At 45.9% G+C, this 27,988-nt stretch overlaps 23 non-coding genes across 23 annotated transcripts; all 23 read left to right on the top strand.

Annotated features, from left to right (window-relative positions):
• Window positions 1-314: 314 nt before the first annotated feature.
• On the top strand, window positions 315-429 carry LOC144800592 (U5 spliceosomal RNA). Its single transcript, XR_013604486.1, has one exon. It is a non-coding gene; the product is annotated as a U5 spliceosomal RNA (small nuclear RNA).
• Window positions 430-1,364: 935 nt separating this feature from the next.
• On the top strand, window positions 1,365-1,479 carry LOC144800593 (U5 spliceosomal RNA). Its single transcript, XR_013604487.1, has one exon. It is a non-coding gene; the product is annotated as a U5 spliceosomal RNA (small nuclear RNA).
• Window positions 1,480-2,414: 935 nt separating this feature from the next.
• LOC144800517 (U5 spliceosomal RNA) lies at window positions 2,415-2,529 on the top strand. Its single transcript, XR_013604413.1, has one exon. It is a non-coding gene; the product is annotated as a U5 spliceosomal RNA (small nuclear RNA).
• A 935-nt stretch (window positions 2,530-3,464) lies between these two features.
• LOC144800229 (U5 spliceosomal RNA) lies at window positions 3,465-3,579 on the top strand. The gene has a single exon (XR_013604141.1). It is a non-coding gene; the product is annotated as a U5 spliceosomal RNA (small nuclear RNA).
• A 922-nt stretch (window positions 3,580-4,501) lies between these two features.
• LOC144800746 (U5 spliceosomal RNA) lies at window positions 4,502-4,616 on the top strand. Its single transcript, XR_013604632.1, has one exon. It is a non-coding gene; the product is annotated as a U5 spliceosomal RNA (small nuclear RNA).
• Window positions 4,617-5,551: 935 nt separating this feature from the next.
• LOC144800231 (U5 spliceosomal RNA) lies at window positions 5,552-5,666 on the top strand. Its single transcript, XR_013604143.1, has one exon. It is a non-coding gene; the product is annotated as a U5 spliceosomal RNA (small nuclear RNA).
• A 935-nt stretch (window positions 5,667-6,601) lies between these two features.
• LOC144800232 (U5 spliceosomal RNA) lies at window positions 6,602-6,716 on the top strand. Its single transcript, XR_013604144.1, has one exon. It is a non-coding gene; the product is annotated as a U5 spliceosomal RNA (small nuclear RNA).
• A 935-nt stretch (window positions 6,717-7,651) lies between these two features.
• LOC144800233 (U5 spliceosomal RNA) lies at window positions 7,652-7,766 on the top strand. Its single transcript, XR_013604145.1, has one exon. It is a non-coding gene; the product is annotated as a U5 spliceosomal RNA (small nuclear RNA).
• A 935-nt stretch (window positions 7,767-8,701) lies between these two features.
• On the top strand, window positions 8,702-8,816 carry LOC144800594 (U5 spliceosomal RNA). The gene has a single exon (XR_013604488.1). It is a non-coding gene; the product is annotated as a U5 spliceosomal RNA (small nuclear RNA).
• Window positions 8,817-9,751: 935 nt separating this feature from the next.
• On the top strand, window positions 9,752-9,866 carry LOC144800595 (U5 spliceosomal RNA). Its single transcript, XR_013604489.1, has one exon. It is a non-coding gene; the product is annotated as a U5 spliceosomal RNA (small nuclear RNA).
• Window positions 9,867-10,801: 935 nt separating this feature from the next.
• LOC144801547 (U5 spliceosomal RNA) lies at window positions 10,802-10,916 on the top strand. Its single transcript, XR_013605353.1, has one exon. It is a non-coding gene; the product is annotated as a U5 spliceosomal RNA (small nuclear RNA).
• A 935-nt stretch (window positions 10,917-11,851) lies between these two features.
• LOC144800234 (U5 spliceosomal RNA) lies at window positions 11,852-11,966 on the top strand. The gene has a single exon (XR_013604146.1). It is a non-coding gene; the product is annotated as a U5 spliceosomal RNA (small nuclear RNA).
• A 922-nt stretch (window positions 11,967-12,888) lies between these two features.
• On the top strand, window positions 12,889-13,003 carry LOC144800235 (U5 spliceosomal RNA). Its single transcript, XR_013604147.1, has one exon. It is a non-coding gene; the product is annotated as a U5 spliceosomal RNA (small nuclear RNA).
• Window positions 13,004-13,938: 935 nt separating this feature from the next.
• LOC144800236 (U5 spliceosomal RNA) lies at window positions 13,939-14,053 on the top strand. The gene has a single exon (XR_013604148.1). It is a non-coding gene; the product is annotated as a U5 spliceosomal RNA (small nuclear RNA).
• A 935-nt stretch (window positions 14,054-14,988) lies between these two features.
• LOC144800469 (U5 spliceosomal RNA) lies at window positions 14,989-15,104 on the top strand. The gene has a single exon (XR_013604369.1). It is a non-coding gene; the product is annotated as a U5 spliceosomal RNA (small nuclear RNA).
• A 935-nt stretch (window positions 15,105-16,039) lies between these two features.
• On the top strand, window positions 16,040-16,154 carry LOC144800237 (U5 spliceosomal RNA). The gene has a single exon (XR_013604149.1). It is a non-coding gene; the product is annotated as a U5 spliceosomal RNA (small nuclear RNA).
• A 922-nt stretch (window positions 16,155-17,076) lies between these two features.
• LOC144800238 (U5 spliceosomal RNA) lies at window positions 17,077-17,191 on the top strand. The gene has a single exon (XR_013604150.1). It is a non-coding gene; the product is annotated as a U5 spliceosomal RNA (small nuclear RNA).
• A 935-nt stretch (window positions 17,192-18,126) lies between these two features.
• Window positions 18,127-18,241, top strand: LOC144800239 (U5 spliceosomal RNA). Its single transcript, XR_013604151.1, has one exon. It is a non-coding gene; the product is annotated as a U5 spliceosomal RNA (small nuclear RNA).
• A 935-nt stretch (window positions 18,242-19,176) lies between these two features.
• On the top strand, window positions 19,177-19,291 carry LOC144800240 (U5 spliceosomal RNA). The gene has a single exon (XR_013604152.1). It is a non-coding gene; the product is annotated as a U5 spliceosomal RNA (small nuclear RNA).
• Window positions 19,292-20,226: 935 nt separating this feature from the next.
• LOC144800242 (U5 spliceosomal RNA) lies at window positions 20,227-20,341 on the top strand. Its single transcript, XR_013604154.1, has one exon. It is a non-coding gene; the product is annotated as a U5 spliceosomal RNA (small nuclear RNA).
• Window positions 20,342-21,276: 935 nt separating this feature from the next.
• On the top strand, window positions 21,277-21,391 carry LOC144800243 (U5 spliceosomal RNA). Its single transcript, XR_013604155.1, has one exon. It is a non-coding gene; the product is annotated as a U5 spliceosomal RNA (small nuclear RNA).
• Window positions 21,392-22,326: 935 nt separating this feature from the next.
• Window positions 22,327-22,441, top strand: LOC144800244 (U5 spliceosomal RNA). Its single transcript, XR_013604156.1, has one exon. It is a non-coding gene; the product is annotated as a U5 spliceosomal RNA (small nuclear RNA).
• A 935-nt stretch (window positions 22,442-23,376) lies between these two features.
• LOC144801548 (U5 spliceosomal RNA) lies at window positions 23,377-23,491 on the top strand. Its single transcript, XR_013605354.1, has one exon. It is a non-coding gene; the product is annotated as a U5 spliceosomal RNA (small nuclear RNA).
• The last annotated feature ends 4,497 nt before the right edge of the window (window positions 23,492-27,988 follow it).

Below are 27,988 nucleotides of genomic sequence, written 5' to 3' on the forward strand. Positions count from 1 at the left end.
GTCCTACAGTGTCACTTCACCTAAAGCCTGATGCACGCTTCCCGTTCCCCTTGCCCAGCAGCCGCAACGCCTCCTAATGAGCTGAGGTGTGTACAGAAAAGAATTTGCATATTTCCAGACAGACGCATGGGAACTGTCCACCTTTTTGATTTTCTGTGCTTTGAGCAGAGACTCTGAAAATTGGGCCTGCTTCCCTCACTGGCCTGGTTCTTGTCCTCTTTCTTAGAGCCTAAAAATACCTCTCAGGTCCTCACCCTCGCAATGACGGGGTCTTTGATGTGGTGCCACTTACCCCCAGAGAGCCATATTCTAACTTACTCTGGTTTCTCTTCAAAATGAAAAAATCTTTCGCCTTTTACTAAAGATTTCCGTGGAGAGGAACATTTACGAGTTTGTTCAATTTTTTTAAGCCTTACCACCGGTGAGGCTGTTTATCTTGTGTTTAAAAGAAAAGCATTAGAAATTGGTGAATATATCTGCGAGTTGTCTGCTGCTGTTTTTTGGGGACATGAGCTTAGGTGTTTTATTCCTGAACTCTCTGCTTGCTCATTTGCATAGACAGAGTGCAGGAGAGGTGCATCATGGGAAAGAGCTTGTGCAGTGCATGAGATTGCTTTTCGTGACTATCTTGGAATTTCACGATAGCAGGCAGTATGTTTTCTCCTCTCTTAATATTCCTGCTGTCAGAGGCCAGACGTCACCCTCCTTTTTCAAGGTGGCACCTAGACTCACGCTGTGCTTTTCATAGGGCTTGCCCGTTATTTGTCCACGTTAGAGGTGCCCCATAGAGGTTGGCCAATCCTGAGTCGGTGCCCTGAGAGGGTGGCCAATCCTGAGTCAGATTCCTCTCAGGTACACTTGAAGCGGCACGCCAGTCCTGTTTCATGTGCCTCTAGCCTAGACAGATATATACTTCTATATTCAGGTTTAATGAAAGTACGTGCGAAAAAGGGACTTAAAGTGCATGGCTATGTGCAGAGCACAGTGGTGGCTCACAGCCTATCGATTGGAAGGATGGTGTGGAAAGCGTAAAATCGCTGGGGGACAAAAGTCCTACAGTGTCACTTCACCTAAAGCCTGATGCACGCTTCCCGTTCCCCTTGCCCAGCAGCCGCAACGCCTCCTAATGAGCTGAGGTGTGTACAGAAAAGAATTTGCATATTTCCAGACAGACGCATGGGAACTGTCCACCTTTTTGATTTTCTGTGCTTTGAGCAGAGACTCTGAAAATTGGGCCTGCTTCCCTCACTGGCCTGGTTCTTGTCCTCTTTCTTAGAGCCTAAAAATACCTCTCAGGTCCTCACCCTCGCAATGACGGGGTCTTTGATGTGGTGCCACTTACCCCCAGAGAGCCATATTCTAACTTACTCTGGTTTCTCTTCAAAATGAAAAAATCTTTCGCCTTTTACTAAAGATTTCCGTGGAGAGGAACATTTACGAGTTTGTTCAATTTTTTTAAGCCTTACCACCGGTGAGGCTGTTTATCTTGTGTTTAAAAGAAAAGCATTAGAAATTGGTGAATATATCTGCGAGTTGTCTGCTGCTGTTTTTTGGGGACATGAGCTTAGGTGTTTTATTCCTGAACTCTCTGCTTGCTCATTTGCATAGACAGAGTGCAGGAGCGGTGCATCATGGGAAAGAGCTTCTGCAGTGCATGAGATTGCTTTTCGTGACTATCTTGGAATTTCACGATAGCAGGCAGTATGTTTTCTCCTCTCTTAATATTCCTGCTGTCAGAGGCCAGACGTCACCCTCCTTTTTCAAGGTGGCACCTAGACTCACGCTGTGCTTTTCATAGGGCTTGCCCGTTATTTGTGCCCGTTAGAGGTGCCCCATAGAGGTTGGCCAATCCTGAGTCGGTGCCCTGAGAGGGTGGCCAATCATGAGTCAGATTCCTCTCAGGTACACTTGAAGCGGCACGCCAGTCCTGTTTCATGTGCCTCTAGCCTAGACAGATATATACTTCTATATTCAGGTTTAATGAAAGTACGTGCGAAAAAGGGACTTAAAGTGCATGGCTATGTGCAGAGCACAGTGGTGGCTCACAGCCTATCGATTGGAAGGATGGTGTGGAAAGCGTAAAATCGCTGGGGGACAAAAGTCCTACAGTGTCACTTCACCTAAAGCCTGATGCACGCTTCCCGTTCCCCTTGCCCAGCAGCCGCAACGCCTCCTAATGAGCTGAGGTGTGTACAGAAAAGAATTTGCATATTTCCAGACAGACGCATGGGAACTGTCCACCTTTTTGATTTTCTGTGCTTTGAGCAGAGACTCTGAAAATTGGGCCTGCTTCCCTCACTGGCCTGGTTCTTGTCCTCTTTCTTAGAGCCTAAAAATACCTCTCAGGTCCTCACCCTCGCAATGACGGGGTCTTTGATGTGGTGCCACTTACCCCCAGAGAGCCATATTCTAACTTACTCTGGTTTCTCTTCAAAACGAAAAAATCTTTCGCCTTTTACTAAAGATTTCCGTGGAGAGGAACATTTATGAGTTTATTCAATTTTTTTAAGCCTTACCACAGGTGAGGCTGTTTATCGTGTGTTTAAAAGAAAAGCATTAGAAATTGGTGAATATATCTGCGAGTTGTCTGCTGCTGTTTTTTGGGGACATGAGCTTAGGTGTTTTATTCCTGAACTCTCTGCTTGCTCATTTGCATCGACAGAGTGCAGGAGAGGTGCATCATGGGAAAGAGCTTGTGCAGTGCATGAGATTGCTTTTCGTGACTATCTTGGAATTTCACGATAGCAGGCAGTATGTTTTCTCCTCTCTTAATATTCCTGCTGTCAGAGGCCAGACGTCACCCTCCTTTTTCAAGGTGGCACCTAGACTCACGCTGTGCTTTTCATAGGGCTTGCCCGTTATTTGTGCACGTTAGAGGTGCCCCATAGAGGTTGGCCAATCCTGAGTCGGTGCCCTGAGAGGGTGGCCAATCCTGAGTCAGATTCCTCTCAGGTACACTTGAAGCGGCACGCCAGTCCTGTTTCATGTGCCTCTAGCCTAGACAGATATATACTTCTATATTCAGGTTTAATGAAAGTACGTGCGAAAAAGGGACTTAAAGTGCATGGCTATGTGCAGAGCACAGTGGTGGCTCACAGCCTATCGATTGGAAGGATGGTGTGGAAAGCGTAAAATCGCTGGGGGACAAAAGTCCTACAGTGTCACTTCACCTAAAGCCTGATGCACGCTTCCCGTTCCCCTTGCCCAGCAGCCGCAACGCCTCCTAATGAGCTGAGGTGTGTACAGAAAAGAATTTGCATATTTCCAGACAGACGCATGGGAACTGTCCACCTTTTTGATTTTCTGTGCTTTGAGCAGAGACTCTGAAAATTGGGCCTGCTTCCCTCACTGGCCTGGTTCTTGTCCTCTTTCTTAGAGCCTAAAAATACCTCTCAGGTCCTCACCCTCGCAATGACGGGGTCTTTGATGTGGTGCCACTTACCCCCAGAGAGCCATATTCTAACTTACTCTGGTTTCTCTTCAAAACGAAAAAATCTTTCGCCTTTTACTAAAGATTTCCGTGGAGAGGAACATTTACGAGTTTATTCAATTTTTTTAAGCCTTACCACCGGTGAGGCTGTTTATCTTGTGTTTAAAAGAAAAGCATTAGAAATTGGTGAATATATCTGCGAGTTGTCTGCTGCTGTTTTTTGGGGACATGAGCTTAGGTGTTTTATTCCTGAACTCTCTGCTTGCTCATTTGCATAGACAGAGTGCAGGAGAGGTGCATCATGGGAAAGAGCTTGTGCAGTGCATGAGATTGCTTTTCGTGACTATCTTGGAATTTCACGATAGCAGGCAGTATGTTTTCTCCTCTCTTAATATTCCTGCTGTCAGAGGCCAGACGTCACCCTCCTTTTTCAAGGTGGCACCTAGACTCACGCTGTGCTTTTCATAGGGCTTGCCCGTTATTTGTGCCCGTTAGAGGTTGGCCAATCCTGAGTCGGTGCCCTGAGAGGGTGGCCAATCATGAGTCAGATTCCTCTCAGGTACACTTGAAGCGGCACGCCAGTCCTGTTTCATGTGCCTCTAGCCTAGACAGATATATACTTCTATATTCAGGTTTAATGAAAGTACGTGCGAAAAAGGGACTTAAAGTGCATGGCTATGTGCAGAGCACAGTGGTGGCTCACAGCCTATCGATTGGAAGGATGGTGTGGAAAGCGTAAAATCGCTGGGGGACAAAAGTCCTACAGTGTCACTTCACCTAAAGCCTGATGCACGCTTCCCGTTCCCCTTGCCCAGCAGCCGCAACGCCTCCTAATGAGCTGAGGTGTGTACAGAAAAGAATTTGCATATTTCCAGACAGACGCATGGGAACTGTCCACCTTTTTGATTTTCTGTGCTTTGAGCAGAGACTCTGAAAATTGGGCCTGCTTCCCTCACTGGCCTGGTTCTTGTCCTCTTTCTTAGAGCCTAAAAATACCTCTCAGGTCCTCACCCTCGCAATGACGGGGTCTTTGATGTGGTGCCACTTACCCCCAGAGAGCCATATTCTAACTTACTCTGGTTTCTCTTCAAAACGAAAAAATCTTTCGCCTTTTACTAAAGATTTCCGTGGAGAGGAACATTTACGAATTTATTCAATTTTTTTAAGCCTTACCACCGGTGAGGCTGTTTATCTTGTGTTTAAAAGAAAAGCATTAGAAATTGGTGAATATATCTGCGAGTTGTCTGCTGCTGTTTTTTGGGGACATGAGCTTAGGTGTTTTATTCCTGAACTCTTTGCTTGCTCATTTGCATAGACAGAGTGCAGGAGAGGTGCATCATGGGAAAGAGCTTGTGCAGTGCATGAGATTGCTTTTCGTGACTATCTTGGAATTTCACGATAGCAGGCAGTATGTTTTCTCCTCTCTTAATATTCCTGCTGTCAGAGGCCAGACGTCACCCTCCTTTTTCAAGGTGGCACCTAGACTCACGCTGTGCTTTTCATAGGGCTTGCCCGTTATTTGTGCACGTTAGAGGTGCCCCATAGAGGTTGGCCAATCCTGAGTCGGTGCCCTGAGAGGGTGGCCAATCCTGAGTCAGATTCCTCTCAGGTACACTTGAAGCGGCACGCCAGTCCTGTTTCATGTGCCTCTAGCCTAGACAGATATATACTTCTATATTCAGGTTTAATGAAAGTACGTGCGAAAAAGGGACTTAAAGTGCATGGCTATGTGCAGAGCACAGTGGTGGCTCACAGCCTATCGATTGGAAGGATGGTGTGGAAAGCGTAAAATCGCTGGGGGACAAAAGTCCTACAGTGTCACTTCACCTAAAGCCTGATGCACGCTTCCCGTTCCCCTTGCCCAGCAGCCGCAACGCCTCCTAATGAGCTGAGGTGTGTACAGAAAAGAATTTGCATATTTCCAGACAGACGCATGGGAACTGTCCACCTTTTTGATTTTCTGTGCTTTGAGCAGAGACTCTGAAAATTGGGCCTGCTTCCCTCACTGGCCTGGTTCTTGTCCTCTTTCTTAGAGCCTAAAAATACCTCTCAGGTCCTCACCCTCGCAATGACGGGGTCTTTGATGTGGTGCCACTTACCCCCAGAGAGCCATATTCTAACTTACTCTGGTTTCTCTTCAAAACGAAAAAATCTTTCGCCTTTTACTAAAGATTTCCGTGGAGAGGAACATTTACGAGTTTATTCAATTTTTTTAAGCCTTACCACCGGTGAGGCTGTTTATCTTGTGTTTAAAAGAAAAGCATTAGAAATTGGTGAATATATCTGCGAGTTGTCTGCTGCTGTTTTTTGGGGACATGAGCTTAGGTGTTTTATTCCTGAACTCTCTGCTTGCTCATTTGCATAGACAGAGTGCAGGAGAGGTGCATCATGGGAAAGAGCTTGTGCAGTGCATGAGATTGCTTTTCGTGACTATCTTGGAATTTCACGATAGCAGGCAGTATGTTTTCTCCTCTCTTAATATTCCTGCTGTCAGAGGCCAGACGTCACCCTCCTTTTTCAAGGTGTCACCTAGACTCACGCTGTGCTTTTCATAGGGCTTGCCCGTTATTTGTGCACGTTAGAGGTGCCCCATAGAGGTTGGCCAATCCTGAGTCGGTGCCCTGAGAGGGTGGCCAATCCTGAGTCAGATTCCTCTCAGGTACACTTGAAGCGGCACGCCAGTCCTGTTTCATGTGCCTCTAGCCTAGACAGATATATACTTCTATATTCAGGTTTAATGAAAGTACGTGCGAAAAAGGGACTTAAAGTGCATGGCTATGTGCAGAGCACAGTGGTGGCTCACAGCCTATCGATTGGAAGGATGGTGTGGAAAGCGTAAAATCGCTGGGGGACAAAAGTCCTACAGTGTCACTTCACCTAAAGCCTGATGCACGCTTCCCGTTCCCTTTGCCCAGCAGCCGCAACGCCTCCTAATGAGCTGAGGTGTGTACAGAAAAGAATTTGCATATTTCCAGACAGACGCATGGGAACTGTCCACCTTTTTGATTTTCTGTGCTTTGAGCAGAGACTCTGAAAATTGGGCCTGCTTCCCTCACTGGCCTGGTTCTTGTCCTCTTTCTTAGAGCCTAAAAATACCTCTCAGGTCCTCACCCTCGCAATGACGGGGTCTTTGATGTGGTGCCACTTACCCCCAGAGAGCCATATTCTAACTTACTCTGGTTTCTCTTCAAAACGAAAAAATCTTTCGCCTTTTACTAAAGATTTCCGTGGAGAGGAACATTTACGAGTTTATTCAATTTTTTTAAGCCTTACCACCGGTGAGGCTGTTTATCTTGTGTTTAAAAGAAAAGCATTAGAAATTGGTGAATATATCTGCGAGTTGTCTGCTGCTGTTTTTTGGGGACATGAGCTTAGGTGTTTTATTCCTGAACTCTCTGCTTGCTCATTTGCATAGACAGAGTGCAGGAGAGGTGCATCATGGGAAAGAGCTTGTGCAGTGCATGAGATTGCTTTTCGTGACTATCTTGGAATTTCACGATAGCAGGCAGTATGTTTTCTCCTCTCTTAATATTCCTGCTGTCAGAGGCCAGACGTCACCCTCCTTTTTCAAGGTGGCACCTAGACTCACACTGTGCTTTTCATAGGGCTTGCCCGTTATTTGTGCACGTTAGAGGTGCCCCATAGAGGTTGGCCAATCCTGAGTCGGTGCCCTGAGAGGGTGGCCAATCCTGAGTCAGATTCCTCTCAGGTACACTTGAAGCGGCACGCCAGTCCTGTTTCATGTGCCTCTAGCCTAGACAGATATATACTTCTATATTCAGGTTTAATGAAAGTACGTACGAAAAAGGGACTTAAAGTGCATGGCTATGTGCAGAGCACAGTGGTGGCTCACAGCCTATCGATTGGAAGGATGGTGTGGAAAGCGTAAAATCGCTGGGGGACAAAAGTCCTACAGTGTCACTTCACCTAAAGCCTGATGCACGCTTCCCGTTCCCCTTGCCCAGCAGCCGCAACGCCTCCTAATGAGCTGAGGTGTGTACAGAAAAGAATTTGCATATTTCCAGACAGACGCATGGGAACTGTCCACCTTTTTGATTTTCTGTGCTTTGAGCAGAGACTCTGAAAATTGGGCCTGCTTCCCTCACCGGCCTGGTTCTTGTCCTCTTTCTTAGAGCCTAAAAATACCTCTCAGGTCCTCACCCTCGCAATGACGGGGTCTTTGATGTGGTGCCACTTACCCCCAGAGAGCCATATTCTAATTTACTCTGGTTTCTCTTCAAAACGAAAAAATCTTTCGCCTTTTACTAAAGATTTCCGTGGAGAGGAACATTTACGAGTTTATTCAATTTTTTTAAGCCTTACCACCGGTGAGGCTGTTTATCTTGTGTTTAAAAGAAAAGCATTAGAAATTGGTGAATATATCTGCGAGTTGTCTGCTGCTGTTTTTTGGGGACATGAGCTTAGGTGTTTTATTCCTGAACTCTCTGCTTGCTCATTTGCATAGACAGAGTGCAGGAGAGGTGCATCATGGGAAAGAGCTTGTGCAGTGCATGAGATTGCTTTTCGTGACTATCTTGGAATTTCACGATAGCAGGCAGTATGTTTTCTCCTCTCTTAATATTCCTGCTGTCAGAGGCCAGACGTCACCCTCCTTTTTCAAGGTGTCACCTAGACTCACGCTGTGCTTTTCATAGGGCTTGCCCGTTATTTGTCCACGTTAGAGGTGCCCCATAGAGGTTGGCCAATCCTGAGTCGGTGCCCTGAGAGGGTGGCCAATCCTGAGTCAGATTCCTCTCAGGTACACTTGAAGCGGCACGCCAGTCCTGTTTCATGTGCCTCTAGCCTAGACAGATATATACTTCTATATTCAGGTTTAATGAAAGTACGTGCGAAAAAGGGACTTAAAGTGCATGGCTATGTGCAGAGCACAGTGGTGGCTCACAGCCTATTGATTGGAAGGATGGTGTGGAAAGCGTAAAATCGCTGGGGGACAAAAGTCCTACAGTGTCACTTCACCTAAAGCCTGATGCACGCTTCCCGTTCCCCTTGCCCAGCAGCCGCAACGCCTCCTAATGAGCTGAGGTGTGTACAGAAAAGAATTTGCATATTTCCAGACAGACGCATGGGAACTGTCCACCTTTTTGATTTTCTGTGCTTTGAGCAGAGACTCTGAAAATTGGGCCTGCTTCCCTCACTGGCCTGGTTCTTGTCCTCTTTCTTAGAGCCTAAAAATACCTCTCAGGTCCTCACCCTCGCAATGACGGGGTCTTTGATGTGGTGCCACTTACCCCCAGAGAGCCATATTCTAACTTACTCTGGTTTCTCTTCAAAATGAAAAAATCTTTCGCCTTTTACTAAAGATTTCCGTGGAGAGGAACATTTACGAGTTTGTTCAATTTTTTTAAGCCTTACCACCGGTGAGGCTGTTTATCTTGTGTTTAAAAGAAAAGCATTAGAAATTGGTGAATATATCTGCGAGTTGTCTGCTGCTGTTTTTTGGGGACATGAGCTTAGGTGTTTTATTCCTGAACTCTCTGCTTGCTCATTTGCATAGACAGAGTGCAGGAGAGGTGCATCATGGGAAAGAGCTTGTGCAGTGCATGAGATTGCTTTTCGTGACTATCTTGGAATTTCACGATAGCAGGCAGTATGTTTTCTCCTCTCTTAATATTCCTGCTGTCAGAGGCCAGACGTCACCCTCCTTTTTCAAGGTGGCACCTAGACTCACGCTGTGCTTTTCATAGGGCTTGCCCGTTATTTGTCCACGTTAGAGGTGCCCCATAGAGGTTGGCCAATCCTGAGTCGGTGCCCTGAGAGGGTGGCCAATCCTGAGTCAGATTCCTCTCAGGTACACTTGAAGCGGCACGCCAGTCCTGTTTCATGTGCCTCTAGCCTAGACAGATATATACTTCTATATTCAGGTTTAATGAAAGTACGTGCGAAAAAGGGACTTAAAGTGCATGGCTATGTGCAGAGCACAGTGGTGGCTCACAGCCTATCGATTGGAAGGATGGTGTGGAAAGCGTAAAATCGCTGGGGGACAAAAGTCCTACAGTGTCACTTCACCTAAAGCCTGATGCACGCTTCCCGTTCCCCTTGCCCAGCAGCCGCAACGCCTCCTAATGAGCTGAGGTGTGTACAGAAAAGAATTTGCATATTTCCAGACAGACGCATGGGAACTGTCCACCTTTTTGATTTTCTGTGCTTTGAGCAGAGACTCTGAAAATTGGGCCTGCTTCCCTCACTGGCCTGGTTCTTGTCCTCTTTCTTAGAGCCTAAAAATACCTCTCAGGTCCTCACCCTCGCAATGACGGGGTCTTTGATGTGGTGCCACTTACCCCCAGAGAGCCATATTCTAACTTACTCTGGTTTCTCTTCAAAATGAAAAAATCTTTCGCCTTTTACTAAAGATTTCCGTGGAGAGGAACATTTACGAGTTTGTTCAATTTTTTTAAGCCTTACCACCGGTGAGGCTGTTTATCTTGTGTTTAAAAGAAAAGCATTAGAAATTGGTGAATATATCTGCGAGTTGTCTGCTGCTGTTTTTTGGGGACATGAGCTTAGGTGTTTTATTCCTGAACTCTCTGCTTGCTCATTTGCATAGACAGAGTGCAGGAGCGGTGCATCATGGGAAAGAGCTTCTGCAGTGCATGAGATTGCTTTTCGTGACTATCTTGGAATTTCACGATAGCAGGCAGTATGTTTTCTCCTCTCTTAATATTCCTGCTGTCAGAGGCCAGACGTCACCCTCCTTTTTCAAGGTGGCACCTAGACTCACGCTGTGCTTTTCATAGGGCTTGCCCGTTATTTGTGCCCGTTGGAGGTGCCCCATAGAGGTTGGCCAATCCTGAGTCGGTGCCCTGAGAGGGTGGCCAATCATGAGTCAGATTCCTCTCAGGTACACTTGAAGCGGCACGCCAGTCCTGTTTCATGTGCCTCTAGCCTAGACAGATATATACTTCTATATTCAGGTTTAATGAAAGTACGTGCGAAAAAGGGACTTAAAGTGCATGGCTATGTGCAGAGCACAGTGGTGGCTCACAGCCTATCGATTGGAAGGATGGTGTGGAAAGCGTAAAATCGCTGGGGGACAAAAGTCCTACAGTGTCACTTCACCTAAAGCCTGATGCACGCTTCCCGTTCCCCTTGCCCAGCAGCCGCAACGCCTCCTAATGAGCTGAGGTGTGTACAGAAAAGAATTTGCATATTTCCAGACAGACGCATGGGAACTGTCCACCTTTTTGATTTTCTGTGCTTTGAGCAGAGACTCTGAAAATTGGGCCTGCTTCCCTCACTGGCCTGGTTCTTGTCCTCTTTCTTAGAGCCTAAAAATACCTCTCAGGTCCTCACCCTCGCAATGACGGGGTCTTTGATGTGGTGCCACTTACCCCCAGAGAGCCATATTCTAACTTACTCTGGTTTCTCTTCAAAACGAAAAAATCTTTCGCCTTTTACTAAAGATTTCCGTGGAGAGGAACATTTACGAGTTTATTCAATTTTTTTAAGCCTTACCACAGGTGAGGCTGTTTATCGTGTGTTTAAAAGAAAAGCATTAGAAATTGGTGAATATATCTGCGAGTTGTCTGCTGCTGTTTTTTGGGGACATGAGCTTAGGTGTTTTATTCCTGAACTCTCTGCTTGCTCATTTGCATCGACAGAGTGCAGGAGAGGTGCATCATGGGAAAGAGCTTGTGCAGTGCATGAGATTGCTTTTCGTGACTATCTTGGAATTTCACGATAGCAGGCAGTATGTTTTCTCCTCTCTTAATATTCCTGCTGTCAGAGGCCAGACGTCACCCTCCTTTTTCAAGGTGGCACCTAGACTCACGCTGTGCTTTTCATAGGGCTTGCCCGTTATTTGTGCACGTTAGAGGTGCCCCATAGAGGTTGGCCAATCCTGAGTCGGTGCCCTGAGAGGGTGGCCAATCCTGAGTCAGATTCCTCTCAGGTACACTTGAAGCGGCACGCCAGTCCTGTTTCATGTGCCTCTAGCCTAGACAGATATATACTTCTATATTCAGGTTTAATGAAAGTACGTGCGAAAAAGGGACTTAAAGTGCATGGCTATGTGCAGAGCACAGTGGTGGCTCACAGCCTATCGATTGGAAGGATGGTGTGGAAAGCGTAAAATCGCTGGGGGACAAAAGTCCTACAGTGTCACTTCACCTAAAGCCTGATGCACGCTTCCCGTTCCCCTTGCCCAGCAGCCGCAACGCCTCCTAATGAGCTGAGGTGTGTACAGAAAAGAATTTGCATATTTCCAGACAGACGCATGGGAACTGTCCACCTTTTTGATTTTCTGTGCTTTGAGCAGAGACTCTGAAAATTGGGCCTGCTTCCCTCACTGGCCTGGTTCTTGTCCTCTTTCTTAGAGCCTAAAAATACCTCTCAGGTCCTCACCCTCGCAATGACGGGGTCTTTGATGTGGTGCCACTTACCCCCAGAGAGCCATATTCTAACTTACTCTGGTTTCTCTTCAAAACGAAAAAATCTTTCGCCTTTTACTAAAGATTTCCGTGGAGAGGAACATTTACGAGTTTATTCAATTTTTTTAAGCCTTACCACCGGTGAGGCTGTTTATCTTGTGTTTAAAAGAAAAGCATTAGAAATTGGTGAATATATCTGCGAGTTGTCTGCTGCTGTTTTTTGGGGACATGAGCTTAGGTGTTTTATTCCTGAACTCTCTGCTTGCTCATTTGCATAGACAGAGTGCAGGAGAGGTGCATCATGGGAAAGAGCTTGTGCAGTGCATGAGATTGCTTTTCGTGACTATCTTGGAATTTCACGATAGCAGGCAGTATGTTTTCTCCTCTCTTAATATTCCTGCTGTCAGAGGCCAGACGTCACCCTCCTTTTTCAAGGTGGCACCTAGACTCACGCTGTGCTTTTCATAGGGCTTGCCCGTTATTTGTGCCCGTTAGAGGTTGGCCAATCCTGAGTCGGTGCCCTGAGAGGGTGGCCAATCATGAGTCAGATTCCTCTCAGGTACACTTGAAGCGGCACGCCAGTCCTGTTTCATGTGCCTCTAGCCTAGACAGATATATACTTCTATATTCAGGTTTAATGAAAGTACGTGCGAAAAAGGGACTTAAAGTGCATGGCTATGTGCAGAGCACAGTGGTGGCTCACAGCCTATCGATTGGAAGGATGGTGTGGAAAGCGTAAAATCGCTGGGGGACAAAAGTCCTACAGTGTCACTTCACCTAAAGCCTGATGCACGCTTCCCGTTCCCCTTGCCCAGCAGCCGCAACGCCTCCTAATGAGCTGAGGTGTGTACAGAAAAGAATTTGCATATTTCCAGACAGACGCATGGGAACTGTCCACCTTTTTGATTTTCTGTGCTTTGAGCAGAGACTCTGAAAATTGGGCCTGCTTCCCTCACTGGCCTGGTTCTTGTCCTCTTTCTTAGAGCCTAAAAATACCTCTCAGGTCCTCACCCTCGCAATGACGGGGTCTTTGATGTGGTGCCACTTACCCCCAGAGAGCCATATTCTAACTTACTCTGGTTTCTCTTCAAAACGAAAAAATCTTTCGCCTTTTACTAAAGATTTCCGTGGAGAGGAACATTTACGAGTTTATTCAATTTTTTTAAGCCTTACCACCGGTGAGGCTGTTTATCTTGTGTTTAAAAGAAAAGCATTAGAAATTGGTGAATATATCTGCGAGTTGTCTGCTGCTGTTTTTTGGGGACATGAGCTTAGGTGTTTTATTCCTGAACTCTTTGCTTGCTCATTTGCATAGACAGAGTGCAGGAGAGGTGCATCATGGGAAAGAGCTTGTGCAGTGCATGAGATTGCTTTTCGTGACTATCTTGGAATTTCACGATAGCAGGCAGTATGTTTTCTCCTCTCTTAATATTCCTGCTGTCAGAGGCCAGACGTCACCCTCCTTTTTCAAGGTGTCACCTAGACTCACGCTGTGCTTTTTATAGGGCTTGCCCGTTATTTGTGCACGTTAGAGGTGCCCCATAGAGGTTGGCCAATCCTGAGTCGGTGCCCTGAGAGGGTGGCCAATCCTGAGTCAGATTCCTCTCAGGTACACTTGAAGCGGCACGCCAGTCCTGTTTCATGTGCCTCTAGCCTAGACAGATATATACTTCTATATTCAGGTTTAATGAAAGTACGTGCGAAAAAGGGACTTAAAGTGCATGGCTATGTGCAGAGCACAGTGGTGGCTCACAGCCTATCGATTGGAAGGATGGTGTGGAAAGCGTAAAATCGCTGGGGGACAAAAGTCCTACAGTGTCACTTCACCTAAAGCCTGATGCACGCTTCCCGTTCCCCTTGCCCAGCAGCCGCAACGCCTCCTAATGAGCTGAGGTGTGTACAGAAAAGAATTTGCATATTTCCAGACAGACGCATGGGAACTGTCCACCTTTTTGATTTTCTGTGCTTTGAGCAGAGACTCTGAAAATTGGGCCTGCTTCCCTCACTGGCCTGGTTCTTGTCCTCTTTCTTAGAGCCTAAAAATACCTCTCAGGTCCTCACCCTCGCAATGACGGGGTCTTTGATGTGGTGCCACTTACCCCCAGAGAGCCATATTCTAACTTACTCTGGTTTCTCTTCAAAACGAAAAAATCTTTCGCCTTTTACTAAAGATTTCCGTGGAGAGGAACATTTACGAGTTTATTCAATTTTTTTAAGCCTTACCACCGGTGAGGCTGTTTATCTTGTGTTTAAAAGAAAAGCATTAGAAATTGGTGAATATATCTGCGAGTTGTCTGCTGCTGTTTTTTGGGGACATGAGCTTAGGTGTTTTATTCCTGAACTCTCTGCTTGCTCATTTGCATAGACAGAGTGCAGGAGAGATGCATCATGGGAAAGAGCTTGTGCAGTGCATGAGATTGCTTTTCGTGACTATCTTGGAATTTCACGATAGCAGGCAGTATGTTTTCTCCTCTCTTAATATTCCTGCTGTCAGAGGCCAGACGTCACCCTCCTTTTTCAAGGTGTCACCTAGACTCACGCTGTGCTTTTCATAGGGCTTGCCCGTTATTTGTGCACGTTAGAGGTGCCCCATAGAGGTTGGCCAATCCTGAGTCGGTGCCCTGAGAGGGTGGCCAATCCTGAGTCAGATTCCTCTCAGGTACACTTGAAGCGGCACGCCAGTCCTGTTTCATGTGCCTCTAGCCTAGACAGATATATACTTCTATATTCAGGTTTAATGAAAGTACGTGCGAAAAAGGGACTTAAAGTGCATGGCTATGTGCAGAGCACAGTGGTGGCTCACAGCCTATCGATTGGAAGGATGGTGTGGAAAGCGTAAAATCGCTGGGGGACAAAAGTCCTACAGTGTCACTTCACCTAAAGCCTGATGCACGCTTCCCGTTCCCCTTGCCCAGCAGCCGCAACGCCTCCTAATGAGCTGAGGTGTGTACAGAAAAGAATTTGCATATTTCCAGACAGACGCATGGGAACTGTCCACCTTTTTGATTTTCTGTGCTTTGAGCAGAGACTCTGAAAATTGGGCCTGCTTCCCTCACTGGCCTGGTTCTTGTCCTCTTTCTTAGAGCCTAAAAATACCTCTCAGGTCCTCACCCTCGCAATGACGGGGTCTTTGATGTGGTGCCACTTACCCCCAGAGAGCCATATTCTAACTTACTCTGGTTTCTCTTCAAAACGAAAAAATCTTTCGCCTTTTACTAAAGATTTCCGTGGAGAGGAACATTTACGAGTTTATTCAAATTTTTTTAAGCCTTACCACCGGTGAGGCTGTTTATCTTGTGTTTAAAAGAAAAGCATTAGAAATTGGTGAATATATCTGCGAGTTGTCTGCTGCTGTTTTTTGGGGACATGAGCTTAGGTGTTTTATTCCTGAACTCTCTGCTTGCTCATTTGCATAGACAGAGTGCAGGAGAGGTGCATCATGGGAAAGAGCTTGTGCAGTGCATGAGATTGCTTTTCGTGACTATCTTGGAATTTCACGATAGCAGGCAGTATGTTTTCTCCTCTCTTAATATTCCTGCTGTCAGAGGCCAGACGTCACCCTCCTTTTTCAAGGTGGCACCTAGACTCACGCTGTGCTTTTCATAGGGCTTGCCCGTTATTTGTGCACGTTAGAGGTGCCCCATAGAGGTTGGCCAATCCTGAGTCGGTGCCCTGAGAGGGTGGCCAATCCTGAGTCAGATTCCTCTCAGGTACACTTGAAGCGGCACGCCAGTCCTGTTTCATGTGCCTCTAGCCTAGACAGATATATACTTCTATATTCAGGTTTAATGAAAGTACGTACGAAAAAGGGACTTAAAGTGCATGGCTATGTGCAGAGCACAGTGGTGGCTCACAGCCTATCGATTGGAAGGATGGTGTGGAAAGCGTAAAATCGCTGGGGGACAAAAGTCCTACAGTGTCACTTCACCTAAAGCCTGATGCACGCTTCCCGTTCCCCTTGCCCAGCAGCCGCAACGCCTCCTAATGAGCTGAGGTGTGTACAGAAAAGAATTTGCATATTTCCAGACAGACGCATGGGAACTGTCCACCTTTTTGATTTTCTGTGCTTTGAGCAGAGACTCTGAAAATTGGGCCTGCTTCCCTCACCGGCCTGGTTCTTGTCCTCTTTCTTAGAGCCTAAAAATACCTCTCAGGTCCTCACCCTCGCAATGACGGGGTCTTTGATGTGGTGCCACTTACCCCCAGAGAGCCATATTCTAATTTACTCTGGTTTCTCTTCAAAACGAAAAAATCTTTCGCCTTTTACTAAAGATTTCCGTGGAGAGGAACATTTACGAGTTTATTCAATTTTTTTAAGCCTTACCACCGGTGAGGCTGTTTATCTTGTGTTTAAAAGAAAAGCATTAGAAATTGGTGAATATATCTGCGAGTTGTCTGCTGCTGTTTTTTGGGGACATGAGCTTAGGTGTTTTATTCCTGAACTCTCTGCTTGCTCATTTGCATAGACAGAGTGCAGGAGAGGTGCATCATGGGAAAGAGCTTGTGCAGTGCATGAGATTGCTTTTCGTGACTATCTTGGAATTTCACGATAGCAGGCAGTATGTTTTCTCCTCTCTTAATATTCCTGCTGTCAGAGGCCAGACGTCACCCTCCTTTTTCAAGGTGGCACCTAGACTCACGCTGTGCTTTTCATAGGGCTTGCCCGTTATTTGTGCCCGTTAGAGGTTGGCCAATCCTGAGTCGGTGCCCTGAGAGGGTGGCCAATCATGAGTCAGATTCCTCTCAGGTACACTTGAAGCGGCACGCCAGTCCTGTTTCATGTGCCTCTAGCCTAGACAGATATATACTTCTATATTCAGGTTTAATGAAAGTACGTGCGAAAAAGGGACTTAAAGTGCATGGCTATGTGCAGAGCACAGTGGTGGCTCACAGCCTATCGATTGGAAGGATGGTGTGGAAAGCGTAAAATCGCTGGGGGACAAAAGTCCTACAGTGTCACTTCACCTAAAGCCTGATGCACGCTTCCCGTTCCCCTTGCCCAGCAGCCGCAACGCCTCCTAATGAGCTGAGGTGTGTACAGAAAAGAATTTGCATATTTCCAGACAGACGCATGGGAACTGTCCACCTTTTTGATTTTCTGTGCTTTGAGCAGAGACTCTGAAAATTGGGCCTGCTTCCCTCACTGGCCTGGTTCTTGTCCTCTTTCTTAGAGCCTAAAAATACCTCTCAGGTCCTCACCCTCGCAATGACGGGGTCTTTGATGTGGTGCCACTTACCCCCAGAGAGCCATATTCTAACTTACTCTGGTTTCTCTTCAAAACGAAAAAATCTTTCGCCTTTTACTAAAGATTTCCGTGGAGAGGAACATTTACGAGTTTATTCAATTTTTTTAAGCCTTACCACCGGTGAGGCTGTTTATCTTGTGTTTAAAAGAAAAGCATTAGAAATTGGTGAATATATCTGCGAGTTGTCTGCTGCTGTTTTTTGGGGACATGAGCTTAGGTGTTTTATTCCTGAACTCTTTGCTTGCTCATTTGCATAGACAGAGTGCAGGAGAGGTGCATCATGGGAAAGAGCTTGTGCAGTGCATGAGATTGCTTTTCGTGACTATCTTGGAATTTCACGATAGCAGGCAGTATGTTTTCTCCTCTCTTAATATTCCTGCTGTCAGAGGCCAGACGTCACCCTCCTTTTTCAAGGTGTCACCTAGACTCACGCTGTGCTTTTCATAGGGCTTGCCCGTTATTTGTGCACGTTAGAGGTGCCCCATAGAGGTTGGCCAATCCTGAGTCGGTGCCCTGAGAGGGTGGCCAATCCTGAGTCAGATTCCTCTCAGGTACACTTGAAGCGGCACGCCAGTCCTGTTTCATGTGCCTCTAGCCTAGACAGATATATACTTCTATATTCAGGTTTAATGAAAGTACGTGCGAAAAAGGGACTTAAAGTGCATGGCTATGTGCAGAGCACAGTGGTGGCTCACAGCCTATCGATTGGAAGGATGGTGTGGAAAGCGTAAAATCGCTGGGGGACAAAAGTCCTACAGTGTCACTTCACCTAAAGCCTGATGCACGCTTCCCGTTCCCCTTGCCCAGCAGCCGCAACGCCTCCTAATGAGCTGAGGTGTGTACAGAAAAGAATTTGCATATTTCCAGACAGACGCATGGGAACTGTCCACCTTTTTGATTTTCTGTGCTTTGAGCAGAGACTCTGAAAATTGGGCCTGCTTCCCTCACTGGCCTGGTTCTTGTCCTCTTTCTTAGAGCCTAAAAATACCTCTCAGGTCCTCACCCTCGCAATGACGGGGTCTTTGATGTGGTGCCACTTACCCCCAGAGAGCCATATTCTAACTTACTCTGGTTTCTCTTCAAAACGAAAAAATCTTTCGCCTTTTACTAAAGATTTCCGTGGAGAGGAACATTTACGAGTTTATTCAATTTTTTTAAGCCTTACCACCGGTGAGGCTGTTTATCTTGTGTTTAAAAGAAAAGCATTAGAAATTGGTGAATATATCTGCGAGTTGTCTGCTGCTGTTTTTTGGGGACATGAGCTTAGGTGTTTTATTCCTGAACTCTCTGCTTGCTCATTTGCATAGACAGAGTGCAGGAGAGGTGCATCATGGGAAAGAGCTTGTGCAGTGCATGAGATTGCTTTTCGTGACTATCTTGGAATTTCACGATAGCAGGCAGTATGTTTTCTCCTCTCTTAATATTCCTGCTGTCAGAGGCCAGACGTCACCCTCCTTTTTCAAGGTGTCACCTAGACTCACGCTGTGCTTTTCATAGGGCTTGCCCGTTATTTGTGCACGTTAGAGGTGCCCCATAGAGGTTGGCCAATCCTGAGTCGGTGCCCTGAGAGGGTGGCCAATCCTGAGTCAGATTCCTCTCAGGTACACTTGAAGCGGCACGCCAGTCCTGTTTCATGTGCCTCTAGCCTAGACAGATATATACTTCTATATTCAGGTTTAATGAAAGTACGTGCGAAAAAGGGACTTAAAGTGCATGGCTATGTGCAGAGCACAGTGGTGGCTCACAGCCTATCGATTGGAAGGATGGTGTGGAAAGTGTAAAATCGCTGGGGGACAAAAGTCCTACAGTGTCACTTCACCTAAAGCCTGATGCACGCTTCCCGTTCCCCTTGCCCAGCAGCCGCAACGCCTCCTAATGAGCTGAGGTGTGTACAGAAAAGAATTTGCATATTTCCAGACAGACGCATGGGAACTGTCCACCTTTTTGATTTTCTGTGCTTTGAGCAGAGACTCTGAAAATTGGGCCTGCTTCCCTCACTGGCCTGGTTCTTGTCCTCTTTCTTAGAGCCTAAAAATACCTCTCAGGTCCTCACCCTCGCAATGACGGGGTCTTTGATGTGGTGCCACTTACCCCCAGAGAGCCATATTCTAACTTACTCTGGTTTCTCTTCAAAACGAAAAAATCTTTCGCCTTTTACTAAAGATTTCCGTGGAGAGGAACATTTACGAGTTTATTCAATTTTTTTAAGCCTTACCACCGGTGAGGCTGTTTATCTTGTGTTTAAAAGAAAAGCATTAGAAATTGGTGAATATATCTGCGAGTTGTCTGCTGCTGTTTTTTGGGGACATGAGCTTAGGTGTTTTATTCCTGAACTCTCTGCTTGCTCATTTGCATAGACAGAGTGCAGGAGAGGTGCATCATGGGAAAGAGCTTGTGCAGTGCATGAGATTGCTTTTCGTGACTATCTTGGAATTTCACGATAGCAGGCAGTATGTTTTCTCCTCTCTTAATATTCCTGCTGTCAGAGGCCAGACGTCACCCTCCTTTTTCAAGGTGGCACCTAGACTCACGCTGTGCTTTTCATAGGGCTTGCCCGTTATTTGTGCACGTTAGAGGTGCCCCATAGAGGTTGGCCAATCCTGAGTCGGTGCCCTGAGAGGGTGGCCAATCCTGAGTCAGATTCCTCTCAGGTACACTTGAAGCGGCACGCCAGTCCTGTTTCATGTGCCTCTAGCCTAGACAGATATATACTTCTATATTCAGGTTTAATGAAAGTACGTACGAAAAAGGGACTTAAAGTGCATGGCTATGTGCAGAGCACAGTGGTGGCTCACAGCCTATCGATTGGAAGGATGGTGTGGAAAGCGTAAAATCGCTGGGGGACAAAAGTCCTACAGTGTCACTTCACCTAAAGCCTGATGCACGCTTCCCGTTCCCCTTGCCCAGCAGCCGCAACGCCTCCTAATGAGCTGAGGTGTGTACAGAAAAGAATTTGCATATTTCCAGACAGACGCATGGGAACTGTCCACCTTTTTGATTTTCTGTGCTTTGAGCAGAGACTCTGAAAATTGGGCCTGCTTCCCTCACCGGCCTGGTTCTTGTCCTCTTTCTTAGAGCCTAAAAATACCTCTCAGGTCCTCACCCTCGCAATGACGGGGTCTTTGATGTGGTGCCACTTACCCCCAGAGAGCCATATTCTAATTTACTCTGGTTTCTCTTCAAAACGAAAAAATCTTTCGCCTTTTACTAAAGATTTCCGTGGAGAGGAACATTTACGAGTTTATTCAATTTTTTTAAGCCTTACCACCGGTGAGGCTGTTTATCTTGTGTTTAAAAGAAAAGCATTAGAAATTGGTGAATATATCTGCGAGTTGTCTGCTGCTGTTTTTTGGGGACATGAGCTTAGGTGTTTTATTCCTGAACTCTCTGCTTGCTCATTTGCATAGACAGAGTGCAGGAGAGGTGCATCATGGGAAAGAGCTTGTGCAGTGCATGAGATTGCTTTTCGTGACTATCTTGGAATTTCACGATAGCAGGCAGTATGTTTTCTCCTCTCTTAATATTCCTGCTGTCAGAGGCCAGACGTCACCCTCCTTTTTCAAGGTGGCACCTAGACTCACGCTGTGCTTTTCATAGGGCTTGCCCGTTATTTGTGCACGTTAGAGGTGCCCCATAGAGGTTGGCCAATCCTGAGTCGGTGGCCTGAGAGGGTGGCCAATCCTGAGTCAGATTCCTCTCAGGTACACTTGAAGCGGCACGCCAGTCCTGTTTCATGTGCCTCTAGCCTAGACAGATATATACTTCTATATTCAGGTTTAATGAAAGTACGTACGAAAAAGGGACTTAAAGTGCATGGCTATGTGCAGAGCACAGTGGTGGCTCACAGCCTATCGATTGGAAGGATGGTGTGGAAAGCGTAAAATCGCTGGGGGACAAAAGTCCTACAGTGTCACTTCACCTAAAGCCTGATGCACGCTTCCCGTTCCCCTTGCCCAGCAGCCGCAACGCCTCCTAATGAGCTGAGGTGTGTACAGAAAAGAATTTGCATATTTCCAGACAGACGCATGGGAACTGTCCACCTTTTTGATTTTCTGTGCTTTGAGCAGAGACTCTGAAAATTGGGCCTGCTTCCCTCACCGGCCTGGTTCTTGTCCTCTTTCTTAGAGCCTAAAAATACCTCTCAGGTCCTCACCCTCGCAATGACGGGGTCTTTGATGTGGTGCCACTTACCCCCAGAGAGCCATATTCTAATTTACTCTGGTTTCTCTTCAAAACGAAAAAATCTTTCGCCTTTTACTAAAGATTTCCGTGGAGAGGAACATTTACGAGTTTATTCAATTTTTTTAAGCCTTACCACCGGTGAGGCTGTTTATCTTGTGTTTAAAAGAAAAGCATTAGAAATTGGTGAATATATCTGCGAGTTGTCTGCTGCTGTTTTTTGGGGACATGAGCTTAGGTGTTTTATTCCTGAACTCTCTGCTTGCTCATTTGCATAGACAGAGTGCAGGAGAGGTGCATCATGGGAAAGAGCTTGTGCAGTGCATGAGATTGCTTTTCGTGACTATCTTGGAATTTCACGATAGCAGGCAGTATGTTTTCTCCTCTCTTAATATTCCTGCTGTCAGAGGCCAGACGTCACCCTCCTTTTTCAAGGTGGCACCTAGACTCACGCTGTGCTTTTCATAGGGCTTGCCCGTTATTTGTGCCCGTTAGAGGTGCCCCATAGAGGTTGGCCAATCCTGAGTCGGTGCCCTGAGAGGGTGGCCAATCATGAGTCAGATTCCTCTCAGGTACACTTGAAGCGGCACGCCAGTCCTGTTTCATGTGCCTCTAGCCTAGACAGATATATACTTCTATATTCAGGTTTAATGAAAGTACGTACGAAAAAGGGACTTAAAGTGCATGGCTATGTGCAGAGCACAGTGGTGGCTCACAGCCTATCGATTGGAAGGATGGTGTGGAAAGCGTAAAATCGCTGGGGGACAAAAGTCCTACAGTGTCACTTCACCTAAAGCCTGATGCACGCTTCCCGTTCCCCTTGCCCAGCAGCCGCAATGCCTCCTAATGAGCTGAGGTGTGTACAGAAAAGAATTTGCATATTTCCAGACAGACGCATGGGAACTGTCCACCTTTTTGATTTTCTGTGCTTTGAGCAGAGACTCTGAAAATTGGGCCTGCTTCCCTCACTGGCCTGGTTCTTGTCCTCTTTCTTAGAGCCTAAAAATACCTCTCAGGTCCTCACCCTCGCAATGACGGGGTCTTTGATGTGGTGCCACTTACCCCCAGAGAGCCATATTCTAACTTACTCTGGTTTCTCTTCAAAACGAAAAAATCTTTCGCCTTTTACTAAAGATTTCCGTGGAGAGGAACATTTACGAGTTTATTCAATTTTTTTAAGCCTTACCACCGGTGAGGCTGTTTATCTTGTGTTTAAAAGAAAAGCATTAGAAATTGGTGAATATATCTGCGAGTTGTCTGCTGCTGTTTTTTGGGGACATGAGCTTAGGTGTTTTATTCCTGAACTCTCTGCTTGCTCATTTGCATAGACAGAGTGCAGGAGAGGTGCATCATGGGAAAGAGCTTGTGCAGTGCATGAGATTGCTTTTCGTGACTATCTTGGAATTTCACGATAGCAGGCAGTATGTTTTCTCCTCTCTTAATATTCCTGCTGTCAGAGGCCAGACGTCACCCTCCTTTTTCAAGGTGGCACCTAGACTCACGCTGTGCTTTTCATAGGGCTTGCCCGTTATTTGTGCACGTTAGAGGTGCCCCATAGAGGTTGGCCAATCCTGAGTCGGTGGCCTGAGAGGGTGGCCAATCCTGAGTCAGATTCCTCTCAGGTACACTTGAAGCGGCACGCCAGTCCTGTTTCATGTGCCTCTAGCCTAGACAGATATATACTTCTATATTCAGGTTTAATGAAAGTACGTACGAAAAAGGGACTTAAAGTGCATGGCTATGTGCAGAGCACAGTGGTGGCTCACAGCCTATCGATTGGAAGGATGGTGTGGAAAGCGTAAAATCGCTGGGGGACAAAAGTCCTACAGTGTCACTTCACCTAAAGCCTGATGCACGCTTCCCGTTCCCCTTGCCCAGCAGCCGCAACGCCTCCTAATGAGCTGAGGTGTGTACAGAAAAGAATTTGCATATTTCCAGACAGACGCATGGGAACTGTCCACCTTTTTGATTTTCTGTGCTTTGAGCAGAGACTCTGAAAATTGGGCCTGCTTCCCTCACCGGCCTGGTTCTTGTCCTCTTTCTTAGAGCCTAAAAATACCTCTCAGGTCCTCACCCTCGCAATGACGGGGTCTTTGATGTGGTGCCACTTACCCCCAGAGAGCCATATTCTAATTTACTCTGGTTTCTCTTCAAAACGAAAAAATCTTTCGCCTTTTACTAAAGATTTCCGTGGAGAGGAACATTTACGAGTTTATTCAATTTTTTTAAGCCTTACCACAGGTGAGGCTGTTTATCGTGTGTTTAAAAGAAAAGCATTAGAAATTGGTGAATATATCTGCGAGTTGTCTGCTGCTGTTTTTTGGGGACATGAGCTTAGGTGTTTTATTCCTGAACTCTCTGCTTGCTCATTTGCATCGACAGAGTGCAGGAGAGGTGCATCATGGGAAAGAGCTTGTGCAGTGCATGAGATTGCTTTTCGTGACTATCTTGGAATTTCACGATAGCAGGCAGTATGTTTTCTCCTCTCTTAATATTCCTGCTGTCAGAGGCCAGACGTCACCCTCCTTTTTCAAGGTGGCACCTAGACTCACGCTGTGCTTTTCATAGGGCTTGCCCGTTATTTGTGCCCGTTAGAGGTGCCCCATAGAGGTTGGCCAATCCTGAGTCGGTGCCCTGAGAGGGTGGCCAATCATGAGTCAGATTCCTCTCAGGTACACTTGAAGCGGCACGCCAGTCCTGTTTCATGTGCCTCTAGCCTAGACAGATATATACTTCTATATTCAGGTTTAATGTGTCGTGTATTTCTATAGGTTCTGATTCGATCCCCCTATTCCTGACCCTATTCTGGTTAAACTTACTAGCTAGTTAACTAACAGTCAGCCCATGAGGCAAGAAATCCCCCATGATGCAGATACCGTTATCTGACGCAGTCACACTACGGCACAGGAACGTGTTATCTGATTAGGTCATAACGCTTGAGATCTAATTAGACAAGCGACATTCCTCCAGCCCCTGATAAGGCATACGACGTTCTCATAACAAATCAAACCTATGACAACCTGGATAATCCGTGCGGCCATTGTTTTGATTTCACAGAGAACTTTAGTAAAGAATGTGCTAACGAGCAAGTCGTATGACATCTTTATTGACGTACCTATGTCCATCCTTACGTCAATCTCGGCACCTTTAAGGTATAAATATTGCCGACCTTGCCCTATGCAAACACACGCGTGGTGACAAGACGGAGCAGCCATACTTGCCGAAGCCGAGAGCAGAAGCAGACCCCGCAGGCAGCAGCCCCGCCTTCCTGACGCGCTGAGAGACGCGCTGCTATCTCAAGCCGAGAGACCCAGCACCGGCGCTTCTGGGCAGCCCTCGCAGGCAGCCTGGAATATCGAGAGCAGAGAAAGAGATACCATTCCTCATTCATCCTAAATTCCAGGTACAGAACTGAATAACCCCTCCTAGAGAATTCTTTAGTTATTCACTTGGCAAAAACAAACTTAAACTAAACTGTAACTTTCTATTCCCGCCCACGCATTAGACTTAGGTCAGGTACACGGGGTAGGCGTATTTAGAAACACCAGTTGAGTACGTTTAGTCAAATGTATATGTGTATGTAAATATATTTTAATCATTTTAAACATCATATGGCTCAGAAACCATATCAATGTTTTTACAGTATTATTTTATACTATTGCTTCTAATGTATGCACTTTACTTAACTATAAGTATTGCAATAATATCGATCCATTTCTCTTGTACGAGAAAAGAGACTGATCAATAAATAACATCTTTTATTGAACACGCCCGTCTCTTCCTTTTCTCTACATTCTGATGAGACTAAGAATGCACGTACTGACTGAGTAAAATAATTGCCTTGTGCTCACACGACTCTCGAGATTGACTCTTGATTAGGGGAGAGCAAAGTTGTCATGTTCTATGGTTGTCAGAAACTAAATCCCTTCTTGTCTAATCAGGGGAGTTCATCCTTCCTTGAACATTCGAGAAAGTTTCTAGCGAACTCTGAGCTTAGCTGGCAAACCCAAAAATTAAGTCTAGTATCGACAGTAGTAGACCTAGTTAACGTCTGGCCTAGGCCTTTACTGCTGTAGGTACTATTCCAATGCGCAGAGCCTATTGGGAAAATAGGAGCTACACTACATGGCGCCCAACGCGTTTGGAAAGGGCGATAAAACTAACGTAAGACATTTAGAGTAACTCAGTCGTGCTTTCTCACTCAGACCCCTTCTCCCAAATACTCCAAAGACGTCTGGAGTGGGTGAAAGGTTATTATATCCTCCAAAACCTCGCAGGAGGGAACTCCTATGTATGGTTCTTGGTCTAGTCAACGTTGAAGGATAAAACAGTTCCAAAATATTGTGCACCTAATCTCTGTTTCCATAAAGAAACCTGATCTGCAAATAAAAATAATACCATCCTGTCAGTAAAATGGGAGACAGTGATGGAGAAAGAGAGGCAATTAGATTAGCTACTGAAATAGCAGATGCTGATGCTACCATGCAAACAGCAGACCCGGATATAATACTCATCCAGGTCGCCAAAAGGAGATCTATAACCTTAAAACTTATAGAAAATGGACTGACACCTAGAGGTGGCACAGTCATATTCGTAATTGAGGCACACGAATATCGGCAGACAGAGGTATACTATACATGGATACATTTTCCAGCAGCAAATGCTGTAACAAAGTACTTCCACTATTACAAAGTAGAGGAACCTCCTGAAACGTACACTCCTTTCGAGGAGGTGGAAGTACCACTCAAATTCCAAGAGCATTTGCTCTTATTTGATGGCGCCCTAAAACATAATAATCACATTACAAGGCTCGGTCCTTTAGGAAGACCAGGAGCAACGTGGCCGGTCTTAGCCGGATACACACCACATCCAGACATCGACGAGATGACTGCACCAGAGCTATTAATACAGCTAAAACAACTACTAAAAATTCACAGACAATTAGTTCAGTATGTAATGCGGACTTCAACAATTCAGCCAGCGATTAAAATTCCACAGCTGACCCCTCACCAGGGGAACACAAATAAAATCACACCACAGAACATCCAATCCTGCCTAGGTAAAGTTCCAGCTAAACGGGAACAGATACCATTCTGGTTGGCACAGAAAATCACCCAAATAGAGGCGGTGTTTCCTGACACCACCCCATTAGAAAAGCACAGGATTCTGACTATATGTCTCCCAATGGGAATCGCACCACACATTGAGGACTGTGACACTTGGGGTACGGTCTTTGCTTCAATCTACACAAAAACGCACGGTGTTCCATCCATTTCGGTAATACCAGATGTGCTAAAACAAATTCAAGATGAATACGGTCCAGAACCTGCTTTAACTCTTGGTATGAAATTACTGAAAGACTTCAAGCAGGTCTCGGCTATATTACTAGCCAACATAAAGGGTGAAGCAGCAAACGTGGCGATCCGCCAGAGGTTAAAAGAGACAGATATAGCAGACCAACCAGCTGAAATTGCCAGAATCATAGAAAAATCCTATGAAGAACTAGGCAGAGATAGTCTAGGTGGAATACCAGTAAAACCGCAACTGACTACAAGTCCAGAAAAAATATTTTTTAATAATAATTCACCAAAAAAGAACTGGGATGGAAATAAACAATCCAATCCTAAAGAAAAGAAATTCCAGTCCAGAGGAAGGTCTCCTAGGCGAAGAGAGAAATCTCCAAACCCGAGACAAAGGTCACCTCACAGTGAACCCTCTGGGAATAGATATAACCTTAGAAATAGGGATAATATTAAAAAACCTGATAGATATCAAGACATTGATACACGTCCGTCTCAATCTTTTCAGAATTCCTCGCAGAAATCGGAAAGAAGAGGACGATCAGAAGAGCACGCCAAGTCCAAAGACAAGGAACCTGCTCAACTGAAAAAGAAATCACAATTTCCAAAAAAGAAGGTAGCCAGTATCAAGGTAGTTAACAATGCCGAGAATACTGAGGACACAACTGAAAAACGGAGAATGGGCTCAGACAATGCTAGACAGCGCAGCAGAGGTGAGCATAGCTCGCAAAGTCCTTATGAATCATCTGGAGACAGTGGACACGAATGAATACCTTCAAGTGGAAACTGCAGATACCAGAGTTAGCAAGCCCCACAAAATATACGAGATAACATTACGTATAGAGGGAGATAAGACTAGGAAAATAAGGGGACTATTTTGGGATAACCTATCCAAGGGCTATGACATCCTTCTAGCTGAAAAAGACTGGCCACCGGAGTTTGTCAGGGAGTGCCCTCATGGCGAAGAAGTAATTATGCCTGCCTTCTCGAATCAAATACCGATTCATAAAAAATACACACTTGCTAGAAAGTGGGCAGTGGCCTTAGCACCTGCTTTATATAAAAATCACGTAGGATGGGATGAGGATTCTCCTCCTCACAAAGTCCAGTTAAAATCACAACCTACTGCACAAAGGCAGTACCCAATTAAGCAAGAAGCTAAAAAACAAGTAAATGAAATACTAGATCAGCTAGAATACCAGGGGGTGATTGAAACTTGCACCTCACAAATGAACAATCCTTTGTTTCCGGTCTCCAAACCAGACAATTCGTACCGTCTAGTTTTGGATTACCGACACCTTAACACATGTTGCAAAACTTTTGCAGTGCAAAACTCACACAGTGCTGCACTAATGAATAACATAGTGCGCAAAAAATACAAAACAACCTTGGACATCTCCAACGGATTCTTTTGTCAAAACATAGCACCAGAGAGCAGATATTTAA

This window comes from Lissotriton helveticus, chromosome 12 (genome assembly GCF_964261635.1).
Source record: "Lissotriton helveticus chromosome 12, aLisHel1.1, whole genome shotgun sequence".
In the NCBI taxonomy this organism is placed as follows: Eukaryota; Metazoa; Chordata; class Amphibia; order Caudata; family Salamandridae; genus Lissotriton; species Lissotriton helveticus.